At 46.1% G+C, this 20,695-nt stretch overlaps 1 protein-coding gene across 8 annotated transcripts in view; it reads right to left on the bottom strand.

Moving 5' to 3' along the window:
- Positions 1-20,695, bottom strand: part of LOC124047254 (microtubule-associated protein 2-like) — a 169,913-nt gene that overhangs the window by 99,075 nt on the left and 50,143 nt on the right. For all 8 annotated transcript variants that reach the window (XM_046367785.1, XM_046367786.1, XM_046367787.1 and 5 more), the window contains exons 2-3: positions 18,486-18,570; positions 7,168-7,303 (exon numbers count right to left, since the gene is read on the bottom strand). The gene's annotated coding sequence lies outside the window, so the exon portion shown is untranslated. The remainder of the gene's footprint in view (positions 1-7,167; positions 7,304-18,485; positions 18,571-20,695) is intronic.

Raw genomic sequence — 20,695 nt, 5'->3', positions numbered from 1 at the left:
AAACAATAAGAACTAGCCGAGAGAACAGTAGACAAGGCATATTGACATTTGTGTGTGTGTGTGAGAGAGAGTGCTTGTGTCCCTGTGTGTGTGTGTGTGTGTGTGTGTGTGTGTGTGTGTGTGTGTGTGTGTGTGTGTGTGTGTGTGTGTGTGTGTGTGTGTGTGTGTGTGTGTGTGTGTGTGTGTGTGTGTGTGTGTGTGTGTGTGTGTGTGTGTGTGTGTGTGTGTGTGTGTGTTAAATCAAATTGTATTTGTCACATGCACCGAATACAGGATGTAGACCTTACAGTGAAATTCTCACTTACAAGCCATTAACCAACGATGCAGTTTTAAGAAAATGCCAAAAAAAGGAAAGAGCAGCAGGGGGTACCGGTATAGAGTCAATGTGCGGGGGCACTGGTGTCGAGGTAATTGAGGTAATATGTACTGTAAGTGTGCAACCTATATAGCCCCAATATAATCCTCATACTTTAATGATGACAGCTTCTCCATCCTAGAGGGGGAGATCAACCATTTCCAGGCTCAGGAACATGTACTAGTCTGCGGTGGCCTAAATGTCAGAACAGGACAAGAACATGACACCCTCAGCACACAAGGAGACAGAACAGGGAAACAACATTTGAGGTTACACCAACAGAAAAAAACACCCTAATCTGTGAGGTGTAAGGCTGGTTGAGAGCTCCATGAACACGGTTATGCCTAACATTCTGAGAAGCATTAGACCAGAACCTTGATACTGTTTGACGTCTAAGTTTGAACATGAGTCATGAAGATTAAGCTGGTTGAACCTGCCAGTGCATAGGCTTGTCTCAAAGATTACGCCAGGCAAGTCTAAGTACAGTCGGCTGTTGCAGTGAAACTGTGAATGGCTCATTAAATTAAAATGATACATTTTCATTTGGAAGAGACAGCTTTTGAAACCAACATGACAGCTTTTGAAACCAACATGGCTCAGTTTAAAGTTTTTACATTGTAGACACAACTATGACAAAACAACCAACAAAAACGGGTCCCAACTCCTGCAGCTCTGTCACTCGCTGGATCTGCACATAGTCAATGGTAGGCTTCAAGTAGACTCCTATGGTAGGTACACCTACAGCTCATCCTTTGGCAGTAGTATTGTAGACCACCTTAACACTGACCTCAAATCTGTCTAGAAATTAATAAAGAAATTATCTCAACAGAGAAAAATGTCCTCCTGTGTCAGGCCCTGGTCGAAGTATTTTGTATTTATCTTCATGTATTGGGTCAGGCCAGGGTGTGGCATGGGGTTTTTGTATTGTGGTGTGTTTGTCTTGGGGTTTTGGTGGTGGTATTGGAATTGTAGCTTAGTGGGTTATTTAGCAAAGTCAATGGCTGTCTGGAGTGGTTCTCAATCAGAGGCAGGTGTTTATCGTTGTCTCTGATTGGGAACCATATTTAGGCAGCCATATTCTTTGAGTTTGTCGTGGGTGATTGTCCTTAGTGTCCTTGTTCCTGTCTGTGTTAGTTTTCACTAGTATAGGCTGTTTCGGTTTTCATTACGTTCTTTGTTTTGTAGTGTTTGTATTTTAGATTCGTGTTACATTTTTTGTTCATTAAACATAGATCGCAATCTACACGCTGCGTTTTGGTCCGACTCTCCTTCACCACACCTAGAAAACCGTTACAGAATCACCCACCACCAACGGACCAAGCAGCGTGTCAACAGGCAGGAGCCACAGGAGAGATGGACATGGGAGGACGAACTGGACGGTAAAGGACCCTGGTCTCAGCCTGGAGAATATCGCCGCCCCAAGGAAGAACACAGGAGGCGAAGAAAGCGGAGAGGCGCTGGTATGAGGAGGCAGCACGGCGACGCGGATGGAAGCCTGAGAGTCAGCCCCAAAAAAATTCGGGGGGCTCAGGGAGAATGTGGCAGAGTCAGGAGTCAGACCTGAGCCAACTCTCCCTGTTTATCGTGAGGAGCCAAGGAGGAGACCAGAACCAGAGCCGGTGTTGGAGGTGAGCGAAGCAGAGACTGTGAAGGAGTTAATGGGGAAATTGGAGGAGGGAGAAATGAGGGAGTTGCTGTGTTGGTGCTTTTTGCATGGAATTCGCCCGACGGAACGTGTCGGGATTTGATGGCACCTGGGTCATCAAATGACTTAAATGGGTCAGCGCTCCATACTCGTCCTGAGGTGCGTGTTAGTCGGCTGGTGAAGTGTGGTCCTTCTGTAGCTCAGTTGGTAGAGCATGGCGCTTGTAACGCCAGGGTAGTGGGTTCGATCCCCGGGACCACCAATACGTAGAATGTATGCACACATGACTGTAAGTCGCTTTGGATAAAAGCGTCTGCTAAATGGCATATATTATTATTATTATATTAAGTTGGTGCCAGCCTCACGCATCAGGCCTCCTGTGCACATCCCTAGCCTTGCACGTCCTGTGCCAGCACTGCTCTCAAGATCTCCAGTACGCCTTCACGGTCTAGCCCATCCTGTGCCACCTCCACACACCAGCCCTCCGGTAGAAGCTCCCCGCACCAGGCTTCCTGTGCGTGTCCTCGGTCCAGTACCACCAGTACCAGCACCACGCATCAGGCCTACAGTGCGCCTCGCCTCTCCAGCACTGTCGGAGCTTTTCTCCTCTCCTGCACTGCCGGAGTCTCCCGCCTGTTAAGCGCAGCCAGAGCCTTCCTCCTCTACAGCGCTGCTGGAGTCTCCCGCCTGTTCAGCGCTGCCAGAGCTTTCCTCCTCTACAGCGCTGCTGGAGTCTCCTGCCTGTTCAGAGCAGCCAGAGCTGCCAGTCTACATGGAGCAGCCAGAGCTCTCAGTCTGCATGGAGCAGCCAGAGCTGTCAGTCTACATGGAGCAGCCAGAGCTGCCAGTCTGCATGGAGCAGCCAGAGCTGTCAGTCTGCATGGAGCAGCCAGAGTTGCCATTCTACATGGAGCAGCCAGAGCTGTCAGTCTGCATGGAGCAGCCAGAGCTGTCAGTCTGCAAGGAGCTGCCAGTCTGCAAGGTGCTGCCAGCCTGCATGGAGCAACCAGAGCTGCCAGCCTGAATGGAGCAGTCAGAGCTGTCAGTCTGCATGAAGCAGCCAGAGCTGCCAGTCTGCAAGGAGTCGCCAGTCTGCAAGGTGCTGCCAGCCTGCATGGAGCAGCCAGAGTTACCAGCCTGCATGGAGCAGTCAGAGCTGTCAGTCTGCATGGAGCAGTCAGAGCTGTCAGTCTGCATGAAGCAGCCAGAGCTGTCAGTCTGCATGAAGCAGCCAGAGCTGCCAGTCTGCAAGGAGCTGCCAGTCTGCAAGGAGCTGCCAGTCTGCAAGGAGCTGTCAGTCTGCACGGAGCCGCCAGAGCTGCTAGTCTGTAAGAAGCCGCCAGAGTTGTCAGCCTACAGGGAGCAGCCAGAGCCGCCAGTCAGCATGGAGCAGCCAGATCTTTCAGTCTGCCAGGATCCGCCAGTCAACCAGACTATTCCAGATCCGCCAGTCAGCCGGGATCTGCCAGATCTGCCAGTCGGCCAGGATCTGCCAGACAGCCAGGATCTGCCAGTCAGCCAGGATCTGCTGAAACCACCAGCCAGCCAGGATCTGGTAGATCTATCTACCTGCCTGAGCTTCCTCTCACTCCTGAGCTTCCTCTCACTCCTGAGCTTCCACTCACTCCCGAGCTTCCACTCACTCCCGAGCTTCCTCTCACTCCAGAGCTTCCTCTCACTCCCGAGCTTCCTCTCACTCCCAAGCTTTCTCTCACTCCCGAGCTTTCTCTCACTCCCGAGCTTTCTCTCACTCCCGAGCTTTCCCTCTGTCCCGAGCTGCCTCATAACCCACTGGATTCTCCAATCACATTGAATGAACTACAGGACAAAATACGAGGGCCTGCTATACAAATTGATGGAAAATGGTGTTGGTGGAAAAACATAGGACATTATAAAATCCAAACAAATTGGGTGAAATAACAGTGTGCAATCACAGCAGCAAGATGTGTGACCTGTTGCCACAAGAAAAGAGCAACCAGTGAAGAACAAACAACATTTTAAGTACCACCTATTTTTATGTTTATGACATTTGAAATGTATTTATTCTTTTGGAACTTGTGTAATGTTTACTGTACATTTTTTTATTGTTTATTTCACTTTTGTAGAGAGAGAGAGAGAGAGAGAGAGAGAGAGAGAGAGAGAGAGAGAGAGAGAGAGAGAGAGAGAGAGAGAGAGAGAGAGGGGGACTAAAGTTTCTCTGTCTTAGTGTCATTAAAACACCTAAATCACTTCATGTGTTAAACTGTTGGTCATTTACATAGTTCTAACAAATATTACTGGCTTGGTTTTGTGTAACGCACTACAAGTGCATCGCATAGCCAAATACATACAAATAAGTTGAGACACACACATTCTCTCTCCCTCTCACACACACACACCAACACAAACACACACACACACTCTTGGAGAGCTTGGGGTAGTATGTAGCTGGTTTGGTCTTTCAGCGAGACAGAGGCAGGGCCTTCAAAGTGATGACTGAAGGGGGTAGAGATGGAGAATGTCTGCCCTCTGTCACCCTGCTAAAGTCTGCTCTGTGTGTGTGGGAACTGAGGGGAACTGCTCTAAAGTCTGCTCTGTGTGCGTGGGAACTGAGGGGAACTGCTCTAAAGTCTGCTCTGTGTGCGTAGGAACTGAGGGGAACTGCTCTAAAGTCTGCTCTGTGTGCGTGGGAACTGAGGGGAACTGCTCTAAAGTCTGCCTCTGTGTGCGTGGGAACTCTGCTGTCTGCTCTGTGGGAACTGAGGGGAACTACACTAAAGTCTGCTCTGTTTGAGTGGGAACTGAGGGGAACTGCTCTAAAGTCTGCTCTGTGTACGTGGGAACTGAGGGGAACTGCTCAAAAGTCTGCTCTGTGTGCGTGGGAACTGAGGGGAACTGCTCTAAAGTCTGCTCTGTGTGCATGGGAACTGAGTGGAACTGCTCTAAAGTCTGCTCTGTGTGCGTGGGAACTGATGGGAACTGCTCTAAAGTCTGCTCTGTGTACGTGGGAACTGAGGGGAACTGCTCAAATGTCTGCTCTGTGTGCGTGGGAACTGAGGGGAACTGCTCTAAAGTCTGCTCTGTGTGCGTGGGAACTGAGGGGAACTGCTCTAAAGTCTGCTCTGTGTGCGTGGGAACTGAGGGGAACTGCTCTAAAGTCTGCTCTGTGTGCGTGGGAACTGAGGGGAACTGCTCTAAAGTCTGCTCTGTGTGCGTGGGAACTGAGGGGAACTGCTCTAAAGTCTGCTCTGTGTGCGTGGGAACTGAGTGGAACTGCTCTAAAGTCTGCTCTGTGTGCGTGGGAACTGAGTGGAACTGCTCTAAAGTCTGCTCTGTGTGCGTGGGAACAGAGTGGAACTGCTCTAGTCTGCTCTGTGTGCGTGGGAACTGAGGGGAACTGCTCTAAAGTCTGCTCTGTGTGCGTGGGAACTGAGGGGGACTGCTCTAAAGTCTGCTCTGTGTGCGTGGGAACTGAGGGGAACTGCTCTAAAGTCTGCTCTGTGTGCGTGGGAACTGAGGGGAACTGCTCTAAAGTCTGCTCTGTGTGCGTGGGAACTGAGTGGAACTGCTCTAAAGTCTGCTCTGTGTGCGTGGGAACTGAGTGGAACTGCTCTAAAGTCTGCTCTGTGTGCGTGGGAACTGAGTGGAACTGCTCTAGTCTGCTCTGTGTGCGTGGGAACTGAGGGGAACTGCTCTAAAGTCTGCTCTGTGTGCATGGGAACTGAGGGGAACTGCTCTAAAGTCTGCTCTGTGTGCGTGGGAACTGAGGGGAACTGCTCTAAAGTCTGCTCTGTGTGCGTGGGAACTGAGGGGAACTGCTCTAAAGTCTGCTCTGTGTGCGTGGGAACTGAGTGGAACTGCTCTAAAGTCTTTCTGTACACATTATCACAGCTGGATGTCTACCCATCAGAGACGGTTGTGCTGGCCATCAGAGTACAGCCCATGCATGCACACACACACCGACAAGTAAGAGTGTGCGTGCACACACACACACATACTGTACATATTCACAGACGCACACACAAACACACACTCACACGCACAGAAGCACACACAAAGACTAACAAACACAAGCAAGCACAGAGCTAAGCAGAAAATGCCAGCCTGTGAATAACAAAGAGAGAGAGAAAGAGGGAGAGAGTGTACATAATGTTTTTTTGTTTTGTTTAGGTTTCATGGTCGTGCGTCACATTCATTTTCTCTGGTAGAGCAGCTCTTTTCTTCTCTTCCCTCCTACACTCGGCAAACACGTGGCTCCTAGCATTGGGAAGGCAACAGAAACAACCGACACTCACACATACATCCACCCACCCACATACACCCACCCACACACAGCCAGAGACACACAGCCAAAGACACACAGCCATTTGTCTCGCTCTCTCTGTCTGTCCCTCTCCATGTCTGTCCCTCTCCATGTCTGTCCCTCTCCATGTCTGTCCCTCTCCATGTCTGTCCCTCTCCATGTCTGTCCCTCTCCATGTCTGTCCCTCTCCATGTCTGTCCCTCTCCATGTCTGTCCCTCTCCATGTCTGTCCCTCTCCATGTCTGTCCCTCTCCATGTCTGTCCCTCTCCATGTCTGTCCCTCTCCATGTCTGTCCCTCTCCATGTCTGTCCCTCTCCATGTCTGTCCCTCTCCCTCTCCATGTCTGTCCCTCTCCCTCTCCATGTCTGTCCCTCTCCCTCTCCATGTCTGTCCCTCTCCCTCTCCATGTCTGTCCCTCTCCCTCTCCATGTCTGTCCCTCTCCCTCTCCATGTCTGTCCCTCTCCCTCTCCATGTCTGTCCCTCTCCCTCTCCATGTCTGTCCCTCTCCCTCTCCATGTCTGTCCCTCTCCCTCTCCATGTCTGTCCCTCTCCCTCTCCATGTCTGTCCCTCTCCATGTCTGTCCCTCTCCATGTCTGTCTCTCTCTCTCTCTCTCTCTCTCTCTCTCTCTCTCTCTCTCTCTCTCTCTCTCTCTCTCTCTCTCTCTCTCTCTCTCTCTCTCTCTCTCTCTCTCTCTCTCTCTCTCTCTCTCTCTCTCTCTCTCTCTCTCTCTCTCTCTCTCTCTCTCTCTCTCTCTCTCTCTCTCTCTCTCTCTCTCTCTCTCTCTCTCTCTCTCTGTGTGTGTCTTTTCCTCTGTCTCCTCTCTGATCATCTCAATTAAAGACTGTGGAAACCATTGAGCAGCAGAGTACAGATTGGTCTACCTGGTAAGGCAGTGTGAGACTCGAGGTGGTGATTTGAGGTCGGTGCAGACAGAGGCCTCTTATCTTCAGAAGTACGGTACAGGACAGGACAGAGATGACCAAGGAAAGACGATACCAAGGAACAACCTATTCACACCTGGAAAGGAGAAAGGGTGAATAAGTTTACTTAAGACTGGGACTAATATACTATGGTACATAGACACACACACACACTCAAGCACTGTATCGACAGTGAAGTGTGTACATTTACAAACAGAGAGAAAGAGAGGAGGAGATAGGGGGAATGAAAGGGAGAGAGGGAGAGAAAAAAAGAGAGAGAAAGAGAACGAACAAGGTTCTAATCCAAAAGATTCCCCCTTATTGAGTGCAGTCCAGAAACCTTGTGTTTGTTTATTTCATATATTGGCAAAATATTTATTTCCCTCCCAGAAGTTAGAAAGAAACAAACAGTAGATTAGATCATGAGCATGAATTACAGCGACTGTTTCTTCAGCCAGCCCAGTTGATCATGAGCATTAATTATATTGACTGTTTCTTCAGCCGGCCTAGTTGATCATGAATCACAGTGTTTCTTCAGCCGGCCCAGTTGATCATGAGCATAAATTACAGTGACTATTTCTTCCACCAGCCCAGTTGATTACTGGCACACCCTGATCTGTTTCACCTGTCTTTGTGCTTGCCTCCACCCACCTCCAGGTGTTGCCCATCTTCCCCATTATCCCCTGTGTATTTATACCTGTGTTCTCTGTTTGTCTGCTGCCAGTTCGTTTTGTTACACCCTCTCTGGATTAATGACCACTGCCTGCCTTGACCTGTTGTTTGCCTGCCCCTGTTTTGGAATTAAACTTTTGTTTCTTAGACACTGACTGCATCTGGGTCTTACCTAAAATGTGATAACTACAGTGACTGTTTCGTCAGTCACCCTAGTTCCCTGGATGGCATGTTGTGTAGTGTGGGTTGTCGTCTGGTACTGTAGTGTCTTGTTAAAACCAACCAGCTAATGTCTTCATGAAGTGCTTTGAGAGACTAGTCAAGGACCATATCACCTCCACCCTACCTAACACCCTAGACCCACTCCAATTTGCTTACCCCACCAATAGGTCCACAGACAATGCAATCGCAACCACACTGCACACTGCCCACCTAGACAAAAGGAATACCTATGTGAGAATGCTGTTCATCGACTACAGCTCAGCATTTAACACCATATTAATATACATTAATATACATACATATAATATACATATACAAATGAACCTCCAAACTCGTCATCAAGCTCGAGGCCGTAGGTCTTGACCCCGCCCTGTGCAACTGGGTACTGGACTTCCTGATGGGCCGCCCCCAGGTGGTGTAGGTAGGTAACAACATCTCCACCCCGCTGATCCTCAACACTGGGGCCCCACAAGGGTGCGTTCTGAGCCCTCTCCTGTACTCCCTGTTCAACCACGACTGCGTGGCCATGCACCCCTCCAACTCAATCATCAAGTTTGCGGACGACACTACAGTGGTAGGCTTGATTACCAACAATGACGAGACAGCCGACAGGGAGGAGGTGAGGGCCCTCGGAGTGTGGTGTCAGGAAAATAACCTCACACTCAACGTCAACAAAACAAAGGAGATGATTGTGGACTTCAGGAAACAGCAGAGGGAGCACCCCCCTATCCACATTGTCGGGATAGTAGTGGAGAGGGTAGTACGTTTTAAGTTGATACACATCACGGATACACATCACGGACAAATTGGTCCATCCACACAGACAGCGTTGTGAAGAAGGGACAGCAGCGCTCCGCCCACAACCGTAAGGCTCTCCAGAGGGTAGTGAGATCTGCACAACGCATCACCGGGGGCAAACTACCTGCCCTCCAGGACACCTACACCACCCGATGTTACAGGAAGGCCATAAAGATCATCAAGGACAACAACCACCGGAGCCACTGCCTGTTCACCCCACTATCATCCAGAAGACGAGGTCATTACAGGTGCAACAAAGCAGGGACCGAGAGACTGAAAAACAGCTTCTATCTCAAGGCCATCAGACTGTTATATAGCCACCACTAACATTGAGTGGCTGCTGCCAACATACTGACTCAACTTCAGCCACTTTAATAATGGAAATTGATGAAAAAAATGTATCACTAGCCACTTTAAACAATGGCACTTAATATAATGTTTACATACTCTACATTACTCATCTCATATGTATATACTGTACTCTATATCATCTACTGCATCTTGCCGATGCCGTTCTGTACCATCACTAATTCATATATCTTTATGTACATATTCTTTATCCCTTTACACTTGTGTGTATAAGGTCGTAGTTGTGGAATTGTTAGGTCAGATTACTCGTTGGTTATTACTGCATTGTCGGAACTAGAAGCACAAGCATTTCGCGACACTTTCATTAACATCTGCTAACCATGTGTAGGTGACAAATAAAATTTGATTTGATTTGAGTTCATCAATACCAATCCCATCCCCTCTGAGAGACAGCCATCCTATCCTATGCCAGGATCATAGTCAGCACGGGAGACTGGCCCATCCTCAGTCCCATCCACTCCCACTTCACATGGACACACACACACACAAACAAACAGAGAGAGGATGGACCGGGGTCCGATCCCATCACAAAGACCATCAAAATGGTTCTGGATGAGAGAGAGCCGAGCCGTAAAGTCCCGGAGCTTATAGCAGGACAAAGTGGGAATAAAGTAAAAGCAGAACACCAGCAACACACATAAGCATTGAGTCATACAGTCATGAACAGACTCTCAGACAGACAATATGTTCACTGATCAAACATACAGAATAAGTACACAGCTAGCTACACACAGTACATTACACAATAACCCACTCCAGGCGCTGTGGGTTCTTGGTAATGTACTAGACTCAACTCAGCCTGGTCCCTATTTCTGCTGTCTTGCCAACTCCTTTTGTCTGCTAAAGACGCCAGCAATAGCCTGCGCTCACAGAGCTTTCTCTATTTCTCTCTCTCTCTCTCTCTGGTTCTGCCACGGCTCTGTTCAGGATGTCATTATATGAGTTTCAGAGTGTGCAGCATCTAAATGAGTCTCTCTACTCTGACCACTCGGGGTGTGGCTCGGTTGTTTTCTGTGTGTTTTTGGTTTTACGATCCTTGTGGGGACCAGAAGTCCTAACAAGGATAATAAAACAAGTAAAAGTTGGATAAGTGGGGACATTTCACCGGACCTCACAAGGGAAATTGCTATTTTAGGCTTATGGGTTAGGTTTAGAGATAGGGTTAGAATTAGGGTTAGAAGTAGGGTTAAGTTAAGAGATAGGGTTCGAATTAGGGTTAGAAGTAGGGTTAAGTTAAGAGATAGGGTTAGAATTGGGGTTAGAAGTTAAGGTTAGGTTTGGGAAAATAGGATTTTGAATGGGAATGTATTGTTAGGATAGTAAAACAAACGTGTGTGTGTGTGTTGACTCATCCCTTTAGCAGTGTATCTTGCCGTAGGAATAAGGCAGATGGTTGTTAGCATACACCCAGCATCACCCTGTGAACTGCTGTCTCACCCTCCTCTCTATTGCAGTGATCTTACATACGCTACTCTGAGGGACACACTCACACTCTGTTTGCCAGGTCTATACATGCCAGGCGACATGTGTTTCCCTCACACACTTGTCCTCGCTTTCATCCTGAGAGATCCTACGGCTTAAACCAGGGTTTCCCAATGTCAGGGTTTAAACCCCCCGGGTGCACATTTTGGTTTTTGCACTAGCACTACACAGCAGATTCCAATAATCAAAGCTCGATGATGAGTTGGTTATTTGAATCAGCTGTGTAGTACTAGGGCGAAATGTGCACCCAGGTGGGGCCCCAGGACCTATTTAAATGTAATGAAAATGTGTCATTCAGGCTTTCATATGAACAGCTGCCAACACGTCCTACAGAATAGTAGAAGATGCTATAGTTAATACAATGGGGACAACTAGCGTAACATCTCATGCTTGGCTGTTTTTATGTGATATAAAAGGTAACGGTAATGTAGGTACTGTTGTGTTAGTGCTCTACTGCAGTTTATGAATATAAACAAGGTTAAAAGATCATAAGGGCTTTTACAGGGCTTGCCCTTGTTGTACTGGACACATCTCCACTGAGTCCTTTAACGTTAGCTACATGCTATTGCCAGTAGTGCCGCATCCCAGGGGGAGTAGTGTTGGTGGTGGTACTGGCCTCAATCCCCCCTATCTGAGATCTCTACTGCAGCCCTCATCCTCATTCTGTTAAAGGTCCCTGAAGCACGCACATCCCTGGGTTACTCGTCTTTTCAGTTCGCTGCAGCTAGCGACTGGAACGAGCTGCAACAAACACTCAAACTGGACAGTTTTATCTCAGTCTCTTCATTCAAAGACTCAACCATGGACACTCTTACTGACAGTTGTGGCTACTTTGCGTGATGTATTGTTGTCTCTACCGTCTCTACCGTCTTGCCCTTTGTGCTGTTGTCTGTGCCTAATAATATTCGTACCATGTTTAGTGCTGTGATTTTTTTATCCCAGCGCCCGTCCCCGAAGGAGGCCTTTCACCTTCTGGTAGGCTGTCATTGTGAATAATAATTTGTTCTTAATGGACTTATCAAGTTAAATAAAGGTTAAATAAAAAAATAAAACATTTGAAATGGTGGTGATGGTGGTTTGTAGTGCGGTTGCTACAGTTTCTGAGAAAAGGAACAACTTTTGCTCACTATTACAGTTTCTAACAAGACTCCATGAGGGGACAGTGGAAGTAGACATCCTCCTCCTTCCCTAACTTGAAGTTTCTATCTACCACTGCCTTAACCTCATCCATAATTCACATAATGAACACCCACACATGCACTAACAAAAATACACACACACTGCTTATCCCCCCAGGACCCCTTCTCCCAGCAGCCACCTGTCAGGACCACTTCTCCCAGCAGCAAACCTGTCAGGACCGCTTCTCCCAGCAGCCACCTGTCAGGACCGCTTCTCCCAGCAGCCACCTGTCAGACCATGTAAAAAGAAGCCCGCAGGGGGGCCGAGGTTAAAGTGAACCTGCATTTTTTTTTCAGGAAATCTCAGGGCTCATGAATTTACAATGTGGCGGAGGAGGATAGGGATCTCTCTCTCTGAAGAAGAAAAGACAAATTGATCTTTCTTTGCCTTTGAACTGCAGAAAGCTACTTGTTTGCACTGTTAGACTCCTTAGGATGAATCTGAAGCATGTTGCCTTAGATGACTCCAAAACCTGATTAAAACTTTGGCTGGTGTGTTTGTTTACATAAGATATTTCATTTTAAATGAGTAGGATTTACTCTGTTTAGGTATTCCTATATGCTTAATTTAGAATTATTAATGTAACTTTAGTATTTCATTTGGTGAAAATATTAGTTCAGAACAGTGGTTTTAATTGCTTCCACCAATTAATCATTCATCCCCAAGACATTGAAGAAATGTACTGTTAAACACATGACTGTTACATGTCAATATTAGCTAGCTAGCTATGAACATCAGCTATTATAGCCGGTTTTATTGACTTCAAGACACTCTGAATGGCATCACAATGGCCATGGAGGGTGAGATCACAGTCCTCCGGAACAACAGGTGCTTTCACACAAGACTGTGTTGTACTCAAAGTGAGCATAAAAGGTATTTATACTGAACAAAAATATAAACACAACATGCTTCAATTTCTGAGTTACAGTTCATATGAGGAAATCAGTTAATTAAATTATATTCATTAGGCGCTAATTGATGGATTTCACATGACTGGGAATACCGATACGCATCTGTTGCTTACAGATTTAAAACAAATGGGCCTCACAATGGGCCTGAGGATCTTGTCAAGTTATTTCTGTGCATTCAAATTGGCATCAATAAAATGCAATTGTGTTCATTGTCCGTAGCTTATGCCTGCCCATACCAAAACCCCACTGCCACCTTGGGGCACTCTGTCAGCAATCCGCTCACCATACAAGTGGTCTACAGTTGCGAGGCCAGTTGGGTGTTCTGCTCAATTCTATAAAACGATGTTGGAGGCGGCTTAACATTCAATTCTCTGGCAACAGCTCTGGTAGACATTCCTGCAGTCGGCACGTCAATTGCACGCTTCACCCAAGACATTTGTGGCATTGTGTTGTGTGACAAAACTCCACATTTTAGAGTGGCCTTTTATTGTCCCCAGCACAAGGTGCACCTGTGTGATGATCATGCTGATTAAAGGATAAATGCTCACTAACAGGGATGTAAACTAATTTGTGCACAGAATTTTAGATAAATAAGCTTTTTTTGTGCACATGGAACATTTCTGGGGTCTTTTATTTCAGCTCATGAAACACTACATGTTGCGTTTATATTTTTGTTCGGTGTAGCTCTTTTGGTAGTTCTGCATCACTAGGCATCTCACGGCTGGGTTTCCCTTTGTAATATGTTAACAACTCCAGATAAAGGCACAACCATTACAGTAGAATTACTATACATTTCTATTTCTATGGGCACAAAACTGAAGTTCAGTGCAATTTACTACCAATTCAAATGTATTAGTTATTTTTTTAATGGAAGAAAAAAAAAACATGGCAGATCTATAATAGTTAAGCTAGGAGAATAAATTATTATGTTTGATTACCTCAAATCATTAATCACCCTCAGCAGGCATGCCTCCCCTGGAGTAGCCTAGCTCTGTGGCTCACCCAGAGCCAGCATGGGATCATACACTAGGATCACGCTGTGGAATGATGTACTGTATTTGATGACCCAGTGTGACTTCCTCTCCCTCTACGAAGTAATCTTTACCACCAGAGGCTTGATATTATTATTAACCCACGGAGTCCATGGGATAATGTAATTATCAACCAACCAGGCCCATGGGATGATATCATTATCAACCCACAAGGCCCATGGGATAATGTAATTATCAACCCACCAGGCCCATGGGATGATATCATTATCAACCCACAAGGCCCATGGGATAATATCATCATCAACCCACAAGGCTCATGGGATAAAATCATTATCAAACCACAAGGCCCATGGGATAATATCATCATCAACCCACAAGGCTCATGGGATAAAATCATTATGAAACCACAAAGCCCATGGGATAATATCATCATCAACCCACAAGGCCCATGGGATAAAATCATTATCAAACCACAAGGCCCATGGAATTATATCACCCCATCACCAGGCCTCCAGCAAAGACCACACAGGGTAGGCCTACAGACGGTGAGCAGGTGGAGAATGGGTTTAGATGTGTATTAGACCTAGTACATCCGTCCCATGAAGTACCAGACCAGCTAGCTGGAAGCATAGAGCTGCAACCCATGTTCCTGCTTAACTGTGTGTGGTGAGGGCAGGGGGGGTGAGGCAGAGAGAGAGAAAATGAAAAAGCAGGAGGGAGAGGGAGTGAGGCAGAGAGAGAGAAAATGAAAGAGGGGGAGGGAGAGGGAGTGAGGCAGAGAGAGAGAAAATAAAAGAGGGGAGGGAGAGGGAGTGAGGCAGAGAGAGAGAAAATGAAAGAGGGGGAGGGAGAGGGAGTGAGGCAGAGAGAGAGAAAATTAAAGAGGGGGAGGGAGAGAGAGTTAGAAAGGGAGAGAGATGGAGAAAGATGGGGCGGGGAGATAAAGAAGGAGGGAAAAGGGGAGAGGGAGACTGAAAGAGAGGGAGAGAGGAGGAGAAAAAGGGGGATACCAAAAGGGGGCCATTCTAGGACATTACATCATTGCTCTCCCTGCTGCAATTGCTGACAATCCCATCTCTCCGTTTCTACAGAGTAACCGGTTGGCTACCTCTGTGTACACACACACACACACACACACACACACACACACACACACACACACACACACACACACACACACACACACACACACACACACACACACACACACACACACACACACACACACACACACACACACACACACACACACACACACACCCCTTGGGTTTGCCAGACAACCAGCAGGCAGCTTCAGAGGGTCTAATTGCTGTTGTGTCAATAAGGAGTGTATCTGGCATGAAGCATGCACAGACACACACACATAGTCTCTCTCTCTCACACACACTCAACACACATGCACCTAAGCATGCACACTCACATGCATGGATGCACACAGGCAGGCTGGCCCTCTCCTCTCGTCCTCTAATAAAATATTCTGTTGTTCTGATCTGGGAAAATGTGCTACTCTCTCTGCTGTGATGGGTTCTCCAATAAGAACAACAAACAAGAAACATGGCTGTTGCAGCATCTGCCTGCCTCTACTCTATGCAGCTTCAGAGAGGGGCTGGGTGACTGAAAGGAGAGAGGCTAAACAAATAGGAATAGGTCAATCAGAAATGTCACTGCTGATTTCACTCCTCAGAGAAAGAGGGAGGGAGAGAGAGAGAGAGAGAGAGATGATGGGTGGATGGATGGAGGGATAGAGGGAGAGAGAGAGAGAGAGAGAGAGAGAGAGAGAGAGAGAGAGGTGAGCTGCACTTCCTAACCTCCTGCCCAATGTATGACCATATTAGAGAGACATATTTCCCCCAGATTACACAGATCCACAAAGAATTTGAAAACAAATCCAATTTTGAAAAACTCCCATATCTTTTGGGTGAAATTCCACAGTGTGCCAGCAGCAAGATTTGTGACCTGTTGCCACGAGAAAAGGGCAACCAGTGAAGAACAAACACCATTGTAAATACAACCCATATTTATGCTTATTCATTTTATCTTGTGTCATTTAACTATTTGTACATTGTATATATATATATATATAACATGACATTTGTAATGTCTTTACTGTTTTTAAACTTCTGTATGTGTAATGTTTACTGTTAATTTTTTTTTTTTACTTTATATATTCACTTTGTATGTTGTCTACCTCACTTGCTTTGGCAATGTTAACACGTGTTTCCCATGCCAATAAAGCCCTTGAATTGAATTGAATTGAGAGAGAGAGAGAGAGAGAGAGAGAGAGAGAGAGAGAGAGAGAGAGAGAGAGAGAGAGAGAGAGAGAGAGAGAGAGAGAGAGAGAGAGAGAGAGAGAGAGAGAGAGAGAGAGAGAGAGAGAGAGAGAGAGAGAGAGAGAGAGAGAGAGAGAGAGAGAGAGAGAGACAATCAGAGCTCAGGCATTTAGTGTGAGATGTGGATGAAGGACAAGGTGCCTGAATGTCAACAGCCAGAAGGAACAGTTCAACATGAAGGGATGAGTGGTTACAACATATCAGCAGCCCATCAGAAGACAAAGACACTATTCACCTGCTGTTTGATCTAAACCTTGAGGGAGTTGTGTGTATTCGGTCGTCCTCCATACACCAATTAGACAAAGTCCTGGCTGCACTTGGGCTGTCAGTCCCCCTCACTGTCATTTTGGCACACAGTGTCTGTCTCTAACACGCACACACACACACACACACACACACACACACACACACACACACACACACACACACACACACACACACACACACACACACACACACACACACACACACACACACACACACACACACACACACACACTTAAAAGGCCTTCTCAATGTCAAACAGTACACTACCATACTTTCTTTGGCCACAACTAAATGATCCTCAATAATTGCCGCAAACCCAAACACTGAACAGCAGTAAAGGAGCGGGTGTGAGAAAGAAATTGAAGAGAGGTTGTGAGAAAGCACATGAGCAGATAGAGAAAGATGGAGGAGAAAGGAGAGCAGCAATATGCCAGTGCTCCCTGTAGCTGTGGCAGTCTAGCAGCTAGCTCATGTAGCTCCCCTACAGAGAGAGAGAGACTCTTCATATGCCTGAGAAACAGTAACAGTGACACAGCATTTTTGCAACCGCATACATAAAATACAGTGGGGAGAACAAGTATTTGATACACTGCCGATTTTGCAAGTTTTCCCACTTACAAATCAGGTCTGTAATTGTTATCATAGGTACACTTCAACTGTGAGAGACGGAATCTAAAACAATTCCAGAAAATCACATTGTATGATTTTTAAGTAATTCATTTGCATTTTATTGCATTTTATTGCAATCAAACAGACTCCAACCTCTCCACAATGGCCAAGACCAGAGAGCTGTGTAAGGACATCAGGGATAAAATTGTAGACCTGCACAAGGCTGGGATGGGCTATTTGCTTGGTGAGAAGGCAACAACTGTTGGTGCAATTATTAGAAAATGGAAGAAGTTCAAGATGACGGTCAATTACCCTCGGTCTGGGGCTCCATGCAAGATCTCACCTCGTGGGGCATCAATGATCATGAGGAAGGTGAGGGATCAGCCCAGAACTACACGGCAGGACCTGGTCAATGACCTGAAGAGAGCTGGGACCACAGTCTCAAAGAAAACCATTAGTAACACACTACGCCATCATGGATTAAAATCCTGCAGCTCACGCAAGGTCCCCCTGCTCAAGCCAGCGCATGTCCAGGCCCGTCTGAAGTTTGCCAATGACCATCTGGATGATCCAGAGGAGGAATGGGAGAAGGTCATGTGGTCTGATGAGACAAAAATAGAGCTTTTTGGTCTAAACTCCACTCGCCGTGTTTGGAGGAAGAAGAAGGATGAGTACAACCCCAAGAACACCATCCCAACCGTGAAGCATGGAGGTGGAAACATCATTCTTTGAGGATGCTTTTCTGCAAAGGGGACAGCATGACTGCACCGTATTGAGGGGAGGATGGATGGGGCCATGTATCACGAGATCTTGGCCAACAACCTCCTTCCCTCAGTAAGAGCATTGAAGATGGGTCATGTCTGGGTCTTCCAGCATGACAATGACCCGAAACACACAGCCAGGGCAACTAAGGAGTGGCACAGTAAGAAGCATGTCAAGGTCCTGTAGTGGCCTAGCCAGTCTTCAGACCTGAACCCAGAAAATCTTTGGAGGGAGCTGAAAGTCCATATTGCCCAGCGACAGCCCCGAAACCTGAAGGATCTGGAGAAAGTCTGTATGGAGGAGTGGGCCAAAATCCCTGCTGCAGTGTGTGCAAACCTGGTCAAGAACTACAGGAAACGTATGATCTCTGTAATTGAAAACAAAGGTTTCTGTATCAAATATTAAGTTCTGCTTTTCTGATGTATCAAATACTTATGTCATGCAATAAAATGCTAATTAATTACTTAAAAATCATACAATGTGATTTTCTGGATTTTTAGATTCCGTCTCTCACAGTTGAAGTGTACCTATGATAAAAATGACAGACCTCTACATGCTTTGTAAGTAGCAAAACCTGCAAAATCGGCAGTGTATCAAATACTTACTTGTTCTCCCAACTGTATATACAGAGAAAGTATACAGAGAGAAAGATAGAGAGCATGAGGGAGAGAAAGAGATAGACATACCTGGTGAGAGAGGAGAGGAGAGGATAACCGTTTTCCTTTCAGCACGCGGAGGAGAAGAAAAAATATTTCAGAGACGTTCAGAGACCTGAAGAGAGAGATATCAGAGAGAGAGACAGATATCAGAGAAGGAGCGAGAGACAGGGAGAAATAGAGAAATAGAGAGAGAGAGACAGAAAGAGATGCTCAACATGCTCTGCTCACACCTGCTGTGATGGTCCGGGCCTAAACCACACAAAAACAATGCTAAACACTATGGAACACAAAGCTTTTACTATCTCTTCCTGGAATATACCAGGCCTGAGGTCATCTGCTGTTGGCCTAAAGAGCAAGAACCCAGACTTCATCAAATAAATTGGAAACACAGACATTGTCATTCTACAAGAAACATGGTATAAAGGAGACGGACCCAATGGTTGCCCTCTAGGTTACAGAGAGCTGGTAGTCCCATCCAGCAAACTACCAGATGTGAAGCAGAGAAGAGACTCCGGGGCAGTGGCGACCTGTCATTCAACCTGTTTTGAGGCCCACATTATTTGTAATTTAAAAAATATAGATATATATATTTGTTTTTTAAAAATGGGGGGGGCTTGCATGTTATTTTACCATTAATACGTGTCACTTGCAAACAATGTAAAAAAAAATATATATATACATGTATATATAATTGAGTTAATAAATCCGCATACAACCATGATCTCTATTCTGTCAGGTCCAAAATGCAGGTGTTTCAGTCTTGCTCAGTGCTTTCTGTGGTGGTGAGGTGAGCCAGCAGAAAATAACATAATTGCGCCGGGATTGGCTAAGTATTCTTTCACTCATAGGGACATTGCACAATCGCCTAGCTTCAGTACTTTTGTAATGGTAGACATCCAAAATGTTGGTCCTTTGGGTCCTACCATAGAGTTATATTTAAAGTGTCCTTCAAAGAAGGTTCAAGGTCATTGGCCACAGAAATTATGTCAGATCATGCTTTGATTGGACTGATCATGTCAACATCTTACTTTTACAATTTTAGCTAGCAGTCGTCATCGTGAATCAAGTGTACTGGCAAATCCTTTTTAATCCTTGTCATGTGAAGAGAAATAATGAAGAGAAAATATGGATAAAACGTATCGGTGCTCATCGGCCATTGTACATAATAATTACACAAGTTGGAAATTGCACATTTCGGTGGCTAACCGCAAGCATTGCAGTGGGAAAATAAGTTTTGAACGGTATTCCAACTCAGAATTGTCAATCTTTTCCTTTGATGACAAAATATGCCAACGAAGGACCACCGTGCACAACAAGGTGAGTCCAAAAATATCTTATATGCTGCTGCATAAATAATGTAATATGCCAGGGAGATATGGTCAGCCATATCAGCTGTTTTTTTAAAGGCAGTAAACGAGGCTGAATGAACTGTTTCGTTGCCAGATAAGGTTCCGCTGATAGCCAGGTGTAGCGGTGGTAAGGCACCGTTTGGGTGGTGGGCACCACTTGTTGCTGTTATAGTGCAATTAATGTATTGTTTAGTGTTTTGTTGTGTAGTGGCTTTGCTGGCATGCATCTAAAAAAAATAAGGGGGGAGTTGCCCCACCAAGATTTACATGGTAAAATAGACACTGTTCAGAGGGTGTGCTAATTTGATATAGAGCAGACCTAACCCACTCTATTAAATTAGTAAAAACAGGAACATTTTACATCTGGCTAGAAATTAATAAGGAAATTATCTCAACAAGAGAAAAATGTTCTAATGTGTGCTACCTATACCCCCTCAGTAGAATCCCCATACTTTAATGATGAAATCTTCTCCATCCTAGAGTGGGAGATCAACAATTTCCAGGCTCAGGGACATGTACTAGTCTTTGGCGACCTAAATGCCAGAACTGACACCCTCAGCACAAAGGGGGACAAAGACCTACCTGGAGGGAACAAACAGCATTCCCTCCCCATATGCCACCCTAGACACAACTACGACAACATAACCAACAAAAACAGGTCACAACTCCTGCAGCTCTGTAGGATGCTGGGTATTACGTAGACAATTGTAGGCTTCGAGGGGACTCCTATGGTCGGCACACCTATAGCTCATATGTAGACTACTTTATCACTGACCTCAACCCAGAGTCTCTTAGAGCTTTCACAGTCAGTCCACTGACACCTCTATCAGATCACAGCAAAATCACACTCTACTTTAACATAGCTTTGCTCAATCATGAAGCATCAAA

Source organism: Oncorhynchus gorbuscha, linkage group LG01 (assembly GCF_021184085.1).
Source record: "Oncorhynchus gorbuscha isolate QuinsamMale2020 ecotype Even-year linkage group LG01, OgorEven_v1.0, whole genome shotgun sequence".
NCBI classification, from domain to species: domain Eukaryota; kingdom Metazoa; phylum Chordata; class Actinopteri; order Salmoniformes; family Salmonidae; genus Oncorhynchus; species Oncorhynchus gorbuscha.
The sequence above is the reverse complement of the archived record's forward strand: the minus strand, read 5'-3'. Positions and strand labels throughout refer to the sequence as shown.